The sequence below is a fragment of the Chrysemys picta genome, chromosome 21 (genome assembly GCF_011386835.1).
Source record: "Chrysemys picta bellii isolate R12L10 chromosome 21, ASM1138683v2, whole genome shotgun sequence".
Classification (NCBI taxonomy): domain Eukaryota; kingdom Metazoa; phylum Chordata; order Testudines; family Emydidae; genus Chrysemys; species Chrysemys picta.
In genome coordinates, this window is record NC_088811.1 from 8519170 (window position 1) to 8529090 (window position 9921).

General features: G+C 41.1%; 1 protein-coding gene across 1 annotated transcript in view; it reads right to left on the reverse strand.

Annotated features, from left to right (window-relative positions):
• TTLL10 (tubulin tyrosine ligase like 10) overlaps positions 1-9921 on the reverse strand; it is a 204386-nt gene that overhangs the window by 105754 nt on the left and 88711 nt on the right. The gene's annotated exons all lie outside the window — the stretch shown is intronic.

The window sequence follows — 9921 nt, forward strand, 5'->3', positions numbered from 1 at the left end:
TGAACTCCTCCCTCCCCACATGCATTGGTCACTGCAAGGGAGGGTTGCGACATGGAGGGGAAGCTTGCTGTACCTGTTCAGTGGATGGAGGATTTCGTTCTCAATGACTGTCGGGCCCATGCTTTTTATGAGCATTGTGTTCACTAAAATATAGTACTAAAAATGTGTCTTTTAAAATATAAAGGAAAGAAGAAGAAAAGTATTTTGCCTTGTTAGGTGTCCCAAATGTGCTAGTGCACTATTCCCTAAGGTAACAATTTCTACTCCTTTTTGCCCATCTGTTTGGTTTTAACTGAAGCTAAAAAAAAAAGTCAAAAGAATCCTGTACTAGTAACCGCTCATTCAGTACAAGTCTGATACGTATTGATTAGCTGCTGTTTGCTTTAACTGCTCCGTTAGAGCTATCTGAATTCACCTAACCCAGAGTGGTCCCATCCCACTTATTTGACATAGAGGTGTTTGCTGCATAACTGTCTCAAATAACTCTCACTGAACAAAACAGCATAGAGAGGGGGAAATTAAGGCACAAGTGGAGAGATTCAATGACTTGCCCAAGGACTGGGCACACAGAAATTTGCTAGTACACTCAGGCATAGAAGGGCTGATTTTCAAAGGCACAAAGAGAAGTTAGGTGTCCCACTCCCAATTACTTTTTATGAGCCAAACTCCTTGAGTGCCTTTCAAAATCCCAGCCACAACTCACATATCCAGACTCAGGCCAATATTTTCAAAAACAGGGATGTAATATCAGGTTCTTATGTCCATATTTAGGTAGCTAAGAGTGGAACTAGGATGACAGGCACACTGGAGGCTATAAATTCTTGAGACTTCTGCTCCTAAGTTACTCAGGCACATTTGAAAATTCCATTCTTAGGTGCCTAAGTATGGACTCAGGAGGCTAATTTTAGACTACTATTTTTAAAAATGTTGGCTAAATTTTTTTGCCTCTTCTACCAAGCCATGTTTTGTCCTCCCACAGTACATGCTTTTAGGCTGGTAACTAGTTGTTAAATATCAGAGGGGGAGCCATGTTAGTCTGGATCTGTAAAAAGCGACAAAGAGTCCTGTGGCACCTTATAGACTAACAGACGTATTGGAGCATAAGCTTTCGTGGGTGAACACCCACTTCATCAGATGCATCTGGACTCCAATACGTCTGTTAGTCTATAAGGTGCCACAGGACTCTTAGTTGTTAAATAACTCTTTCATTTCAACTCTTAAAAAAATATATCCTGCATTTGACTTGAAATAAATAGAGCAAGATGTGGGATGAAAAGAACATTTGTGCCCAGACTGGGATGACTCTCAGCGCTACCATTTAAATAAAAGCATGTAACATACGAGCACACAATCAGAAGCGATGGCAAAACAAAAGATGAAAGCTGTGGCTTTTTAAAATACCATCGTTTAGCCACGTTCAAGGAAATTCTAAGCAACTTAATCAAAAAAGGAAAGAAAAATCAATCAATAAATAAAATGTTTGCTCCTTGTTGTGAAGAAAACATGCTGTTGTTTCCCATGGAAGATGTGTTTAATGAAATGACAAATTATCGTGCTAATTAGTGCAACTGGCAGAAAAATTCCCCTAAGACACAACTTATCCTCAATAACTAACTCAGGCAGAAACCTTGGAAACCTTTAATTGCATAAGACTGATTTCTCCAGCAAGGGACAACATGCAGTGTGGTAATAATGTCGGCATATGGATGTTGCTTCTGAGCAAGTCAGCTTTTTATTTCTCTTCCACCAGTCACAGGAGCTGGAATCGAAGGGATAAATGTTCACTTGAGCTGAGCCCAACCCCCAGTTTTGACCAAAGCAATATGTGCCTGAAATAGCTGCATCTGAATTGTTGTGCCTGCAAAATGATTTGCGGGTGCAAATCTGAGGAGATGGTTTCCAGGTACCTGATTTCTGTCTGCAATTCATTTGCAAATGGCACCTAAAAATAAATAAGATGACCACCCTCCTGAAAATGTATCCCCTACATTTGATTGCCCAAGTGGCCAATTGATAAAAATCAGGCAAAGGTGCTCGGTTGAGATGTCAGGCTGGACCACAGGTTTGATGCCCAGCTAAGATTATAACCATCTTTCTCTCTCTCGTATCTCTAGAGCACAGATCATGAGAGTACATAAGAGCTAGTTCAAAACAGATACACTTCTAACAGACAATCCAGCCTGTCAACAATATTGAGACATCATATGGATTCCCTTTACAGTTTCCTTAGAAAATTGCTATTTTAGCTATAATTAATTAATGGCCTTGTGCTCTATCTGTCCAGTCATCTGGTATCTGTCCAGTCATCTGGGGCATTAACAGAGCACCCATTAGCTTAGTACCCAGGAATATGATAGTAACTAAAGCCTATGGTCTGACCCGATCTATGATGGATAATTCTCAGTGTGTACAGAGACAAACCCTGTTCCCAGGGCACAGCTCCAGTACGTGGGCTGTACACAAGGGTGTTCTCCTGGAGGTCACAGATTGGTCAAAATCCTTGCAACAAGCCATGCAGAGGCAGTAGAGCCACTCCTTGGCTGCTACTTCAGCCTCAGGGCCACTGTAGGCTTAGTGACTGCTGCAGCCCCTCCCACCTGGGGAGCTGCAGATCCACACATGCCATCCATCCATCCCTCACTCTGCCCACTCATGCACAATAGGACAGAGGGTGTCTCTGCAGAGCACAGCTCTGCATACAGGCCGGAGATGCAGAAACCTGTACCAATCCTTTCATCCTGCCTCACTGTGCTGCTGAATGACACCAGTTTTACTGTCTTTTGGGCCTTGTGCCACAACAAAGAAGAAACAGGTTCAAGGAGTATTAGTGGGCAGGAACAGGATTTGCCCCCCCAAAGGATAACCAAGCCAGATCATTTCATGGGACAATGACATTTGAAATCTCATGGACATATACAGCCTCATATTTGAAGCTGCCTCAATCCAACATCTGAATTTGTACATGTGAAAATTGTAGGCACTAGTATAAAGACTTGCTTTTCAAAATATAGCTCATAAGGATTGCTCTTCAAACTCTGCATGACAAATACCCAACGAAAATCCTGCCAGAGTGCCAGTTTCATTGCCAAATCTCACCTCTAAGAGGGTGCAGATCTGCAAGCAGAACTTCCCAGGACCAGATCAGGGCTTTGCTAAAAAGGTGGGAGGATAAAGCACCACCTAATTCTAGGTGTGCAGATAAACTCTTCAAAGCAAAGGTGTGTTAATTAACAATTTTTTTAACACTTAGCACCTAATACAGACAAAGACAGTAGGGCTTACCAACAAGCTGATCCTGATTAAAAGCATGTTAATTTACTTGCTAGTTAACATATTTATTAAATGCAGTTTATTTTCCTAATCTGGACAAGCCCAGGCAACATAAATCCATCATTAAGACAAATGACATGGACTAAAAAATAATCAAATAGAGCTGGAAAGATTTCTATCATCCATACGCATTGCAAAGAGGCTTCTAGCCAGTTGAATTAGTAGAAGAAATACATTTATAAGGTTCTAGACGCTAGAACCAACAGGGATAACTGACCAAGAGAAATAGGAGGCCAGATCCTGAGCTGGTGTAAATTGGCATAGCTTCAGTGAAGTCAATCGTGAAGTCAATGAAGCTACACCAATTTAGACTAGCTCTGGATCTGGCCCAGTGTCACTATCCATTTGTGAAGTATACAAGAATGTGCAACATTATCTGTATACTGTCTGCGTGTGTTATAGGGAGGGGTCACAGCTAAAGAATCTACAATTTAACTGTCCTAGGGATAAAAAAATCAGACCCTTTAGACAAAAGGTTCACTATACATATTCTAAACATACAGGTACAATTCCAAGGAGAACCAGTCACTGTGCACATTTTCTTTTTTATAAATTTCAGCTGCAGTTGCATATCCTGTATTCATTTATTATGATGTGATGACTGTCTAGCCATTCTAGGGCTTAGAAGTTGAACCCACAGAAAGGACTGTTTCAATCTCATAATGACACATCAAGATAAAATAATAATTTCTTTCCTTAGGAAAGGAAAGATTACACGAATGTAAATATCATGCTTTGGTTTTATCAGCAATAAACTCCTAATGAATCATCGTCAAAAAACTGTGTCCCCATTCTTTATTAATAAACAGGAGCCATTTGATGGCAGATAAACTGTATTTACACACGCCAAACTTCTTGGCAGATTCTCGTACACGTTTCTCTGTTATATTGATCCTACTTTCAGGCTGATTATTATTCCATATTTGAGCCATTTACCTTTAAAAGGATATCAATCCATCTATCACATGTTGTAAAACATAAGGAATAAACAAGGCTAGTGAGGGCCCTATTTGAAGGAGGCAGCTAGAGGTTGATGAGAATTATGACTCAAAGTTTCCATTTGAAATCCACATCGATTCCGCTAAGCACTAGAGATGGAGGAAATACAAGCTTGTTAAGCATATAATTAGCCATGCAAAATCACTCAGAGATACTGTGGCTTTTCTGCGATGCTCATCATCATAGTACCTGAGCACCTCCGCAACCTTTCATGAGTTTAGCTTCACAACACCCATATAAGGGTGCATTATTATGCCCTTTTCACAGATAGGGGAACTGAAGCATAGAGAGATTTATGTGATGCTCCAAGTCACACAGAATGCCTGTGGCAGACAGGAAACCTAGATCTTCTTCATTACTTTAACCACATGACCATTCTCTTTAAACACTCACTCCTTTTCACGATACTATATATATAGTTGTTTGCCAATCACTAGATTATACTGCTTGGTATTATTATGTGAGTATGAAATTTAAAAAAAAGCTTTTTATATTTCTTATCTTTCTAATTTGTATTATCAATATTAATAATAATTATTATTACATATAATTCATAGTATCATAGCACAAAGGTCCCTTGTCATGCACTTGGGGGATCCCAGGGTGCTAGACGTCATTCTACTAAAGTGTTCAAATGTCCATGAAATCAATCCTGGAAAAGGAATACCAAACAGTAGTAACAGTCCTGGGGCTGTTATGTAACACAGCAAAGGAACACAGAAAAGGTCTGCACCAGTGGTGAAACATACTGATGTATTATCATAATGATCTAATTTTGGTTAAACCTCTTTGAAGTTGCCTTTTAACACTCATGGTAACAACAACTGTAAATAAATCCTTTTGTTTTCTTTGATGAGGTGAGGCATGTCCTCGGGGCTTGGTGACCTCCAAAGCTCAGGTTTCTGACAAAGCTCTGTCATTCAATGACACAATAAACTGGTTAGCTAATAGCCAGAGTTAGTGGCTTGGCATCAGACTCAAAAGGGAAGGATTTAAATGCTGTTTCTAAGCATCCATGAAGATCCTTTCGATTGCCAATCTGTTTCCTGATCAATATTAAGCTTCTTAGCCCGAGATCCTTGGAACCTGGTTGTAAGATATGATAGCAAAAACTTGAAACACCATGGGCTTCAACACTGCCATGTACATACTCAATATTGTACACCTATGGTTTTGCACAGGTAAAGTTGAAGGAGGGTGGCTGTGAAGGTTCAGCACCTAACCAGCCATTTGTGCATACAGAAAACAGCTTGTATATATAGATCCAAATTATGTGCCTACAAAAACTTTGATGTGCTTTTGGGCATTCCAGTTTAGAGCTGCTGTTATCTTGACCTACCAGCAAGAAACAAGAGATCACCTGAATGCCGCATTGAACAAGAGGAACATTCTGACAGGGTGTTTTGTATTTGTTTTTTACCCCCAAAGTACAAATTCTCATATACTTCTTCTAAAGACATTGGCTCCGGGCTCATAAAACTCCATAATAAGAGCACACTGATAAAACCTTATATGTATTTTGCATTTTTGACCTTACAGGATCTCACTGTGTTTAGCGTATAGATTATTTCATCTGCTACTGAAACACGGTGATTTTTGAGATTATTAAACACATCATCTAATCTGTGCCACCAATACTAAACAACAGTGGGCCAAACCATGACATCCTTATTAAATCTTTATTCAGGTAAAACCCTAATTGACATTAATGAGAGTCTTGCCTGAGTGGAGGTTGAGTAAAGATTGCAGGATTTGACTCAGTGCACGATCTGAAGTCAAAGATGGGTAGAACACTGGGATAAAAGCAACACATTCTGTAAAAACAGTGCTCTGGGATCTTTAATGACGGCCGAGCGTCTGTTTAATAACCTGTAACACATTTGGCATCTTCAGCAGTAGAGTACATCCTAGCCTTTCTCATAATACAAAAATAAGGGGACAGCCAATGAAATGGACAGGCAACATTTAAAACTGCTCAAAGGGTTTTTTTTTTACACAGTACATAATTAACCTGTGGAACTACCTGCCTCAGCACATCATCAACACCAAGAGCTTGGTAGGAATCAAAAAAGAATTGGACATTAGATGGATAATGAGAACACCCACAGTTACATTAGATAGTGAAGCATGAAAGTTTATATATTTTATCCTAAGTCAAACACAATATGGCTTGGGAGGAAATATCCCCTATGGCCAGGGTATTTCATAGTCATCATTACAAGGTTTCTTGCACCTTGTTCTGGCCACTCTTCATGACAAGCTACTGGACTAGTTGGACCACTGAACTGGTATGGCAATTTCTTTTCCTAGTACTGACCTACAGCAAAGAGGCACACAGTCACCTGTACTACTTCCTGTAACACTGGATTTCTTGGGGACACTCCTAAGCTACCAGTGTGAGAGCCGAGACTTAGTTTTACTGCAGCTTTGTAATGAGATTAGATTGTGGGTGGAATCCTGAGCCCACTCTGCCTACGCATGCAGGCCCCTATACTCAAGCAAAGTTCCTTAACATCATCTGAGATCACAGCAGCTGTACATGTTAGCAGAATTACTAAATTCTACACAGATGGGCGAGTCAACTAAATGGGAGAGTGATACGTGAAACCGACTGTTTGTGAGAGCAAAGTTCAACTCACGGCACCACCTGTCGGGTCAGGAATCAGAGTCATAGCAGCAACAGGTTTCTGTGTCTTAACATGTTAGGCAAGCAAAGGGGGAGAAGAGAGACATAATGATCTTCCTCGTGTTTGGAGAGGTGCAGTAACCCGGAGGGAAGGCTTGGACATAAACACCTTGTAGCTGGAACATGTTGCCTGAGCTGTAGTGTAAGGTCAGAGGTACATTTTGGGACGATTCTAAGGCAGCACAAGCAGTGGGGAAGAGAAAAGGAAAGTTGGACTGAGGACCAGTTTGAATGCACAAGGAAAAAGGAATTTTTGAATCTGATAAACACAAGGGGACAGCCTCTTCTCTTTCCCTCACCTAGATGATGAGTTAGGCCAGGCAATCCAACTGGACAGAGCATAGGATTATACTTCCAGGGAGCAGAAACTGTGCCATGTACTGTACTAGTGCACAAGGGAGAGATAAGAAGGGAGAGAGAGAGCCTCTTTTCTTTTGTTCATACAGCAGGATAGGATCCTGTTCTAGCATTAATGAGAGCACTATGAGCGACCACTGGCTGACGTGCTAGTAGTCCGTGCACAACATCCCCAAAGTGGCACGGTCTGAAGTCTTATGGTGAGTGTCTGAGACTACCAGCTTTTGTCAGAAGCTAGAAGCACATGCTGTTCCTTTTCAGGCCTTTACAGCAAGCGGAATAATGAAGCTTAATAATACTTTGTGCTTCTAAAGCAGCTTCCTTCTAAGGATCTCAAAGCATTTTATGCATCAGGCTTCATACTCACACCTCATAAAGTAGGTCAGCATTGTTATTGCAAGTTTACAGACAGGAAAAGTGAGCTACAGAGAGGTTAATATATATATATATAGGGTGTGTGTGTGTGTGTGTGTGTACATAAATAATTTTATTTTTTGTGGCCTTTGACTTGCTGTGTCTTAATGTTTCAGAATCCAGCATGAGATACCTACATTGGGCCTGATTTCAAGAGCACCCAAAACTCCAACTAAAGTCAATGGGATCTTTCAGTGTTTGGCACCTTTGAAAATCAGGCTCCCCATGTCTCGAACTGGGCACTTAAAAATGGAGGGTTACATTACATATACAGGTACATGACATGGAGGGTTACATTACAAATGCACTGAGTCTCAGATAGCCCTTAAGGCATCCAAGGCATGCTTCTTTACAAAGCAGGAAAGGGAAACTTAGCTGGAACTTTTAAACCACCATTTCAGTGGTTCCTCTCTTCCCCTCTTGTTGCATTATCAGCCTTTCCCGGTAGACTATTATAAAGCATAACAGTTCGGCACCTTGGTCTGCCTAACCTTGTCTGCCCACTCCTGTTGGTCTCCTCTTTTCCCCCAGTCAAGTGGAAAAAGAGGAGGAAAATGTCTTTCATCTTCATAGCAGCAAGACTTCAAATCCAAAGATTTGGTGCGTTCTCAACTGTTTTAAATTGATGGGTAAGGCTGCCAACTGCCAATCTCAGGCTTCATATTAGTTTTCATCCAATCCCGTGTTGCTCAGGCTATAGCTTTTCTTGCCTTTTGTTTCCTCTCTGATCACTTAAGTGGAAGCAGGTGTTTTCCTACACTGCTAATCTCTTGTACATTCATATGGTCCCAGCCACTGCTCCTGTGTCCCGGACAGGTGAATGGAGCCAGACATTTAGCTGCAATGGAAGGCAATTCTCTGGCTCCACACACAAGCCATGCTGAATGCTCCTTAATTTGCGGAAAGAGAAGAACAGGAGGACTTGTGGCACCTTAGAGACTAACAAATTTATTAGAGCATAAGCTTTCGTGGACTACAGCCCACTTCTTCGGATGCATCCGAAGAAGTGGGCTGTAGTCCACGAAAGCTTATGCTCTAATAAATTTGTTAGTCTCTAAGGTGCCACAAGTCCTCCTGTTCTTCTTTTTGCGGATACAGACTAACACGGCTGCTACTCTGAAACCTTAATTTGCGGGAAATTTCAACCCCTCTTCCTCCACTCCCTCCCTTTATATTTTCTCCTTTTAAAAAAGGTCTGCCCTGTGCCCTCCACTAGCTGAAGCAGGACTAAGGGGAAAGCTATGGAGTGGGGGGTTAAATTAGTTTGAAAGGGGTTTTGGGGGGGGGGAGGGGAGGGTGAATTTATTGCTGGCAAAAGGTATTTCTGACACTATGGTGATGAGAGCCCTCTATGTAACTAAAGACATCGAAGCTGCCCTCAAGTCCTCCCCTTATCCACAGAACAGGTGTCGTACAGAAGTACACATGAAAGCTTTCCCTGCGGTCATGCCACAGTCTTATTCTGGAGGGACTTTTCTACAGTGAGTGGGGAATTCAGTCTCTCTCTGCTGATCCTGACAATGAAACAGCCAATTAGGACCAGTTGTGGTGAAGAAGTGTGGACAAGTAACTAGGAAATAGGTAGATTCACCCAAGCCATTTGACATTACTTTTCACCACTCAATTTAAACTGGATTTGAACCAGTGGCCTAGAAGGCTCTAAATCCTATAGAACAATCAAGTCCTTCACAGAACAAGAGTTTACGATTCTTCAAATAGCAACGCATACGTGATGTCAGAAATCCAGAGAGGGTGGCAGAATATAATTCCTCCAAACTGCATGCTGGCCTATGCATTATATAGGTTTAGAATCTTAGATATTATCTGGCTCTAAATGTCACTCTCCTGTCCATAGCATGCATATTATCATATTAGCAAAACATACATCTCTCAGAACAAGCTGGAGAGAGTGCCTGATGATATCACCATAGTTATTTAGAATTAGATCCATGTTAATGCATAAATTGTACGCACTTCCTACTATAAGCACTTGATTTAACACAGGTTTTCATTTTAGGGGTTGATAGTTATATCGTTCAAGATACATGGCCAGTTTCTGCTTTCAGATACACTAGTATAAATCCAGTGTGACTGTGCTGAAATCAGTGGAGTTGCTATGGATTTACACCAGTGTA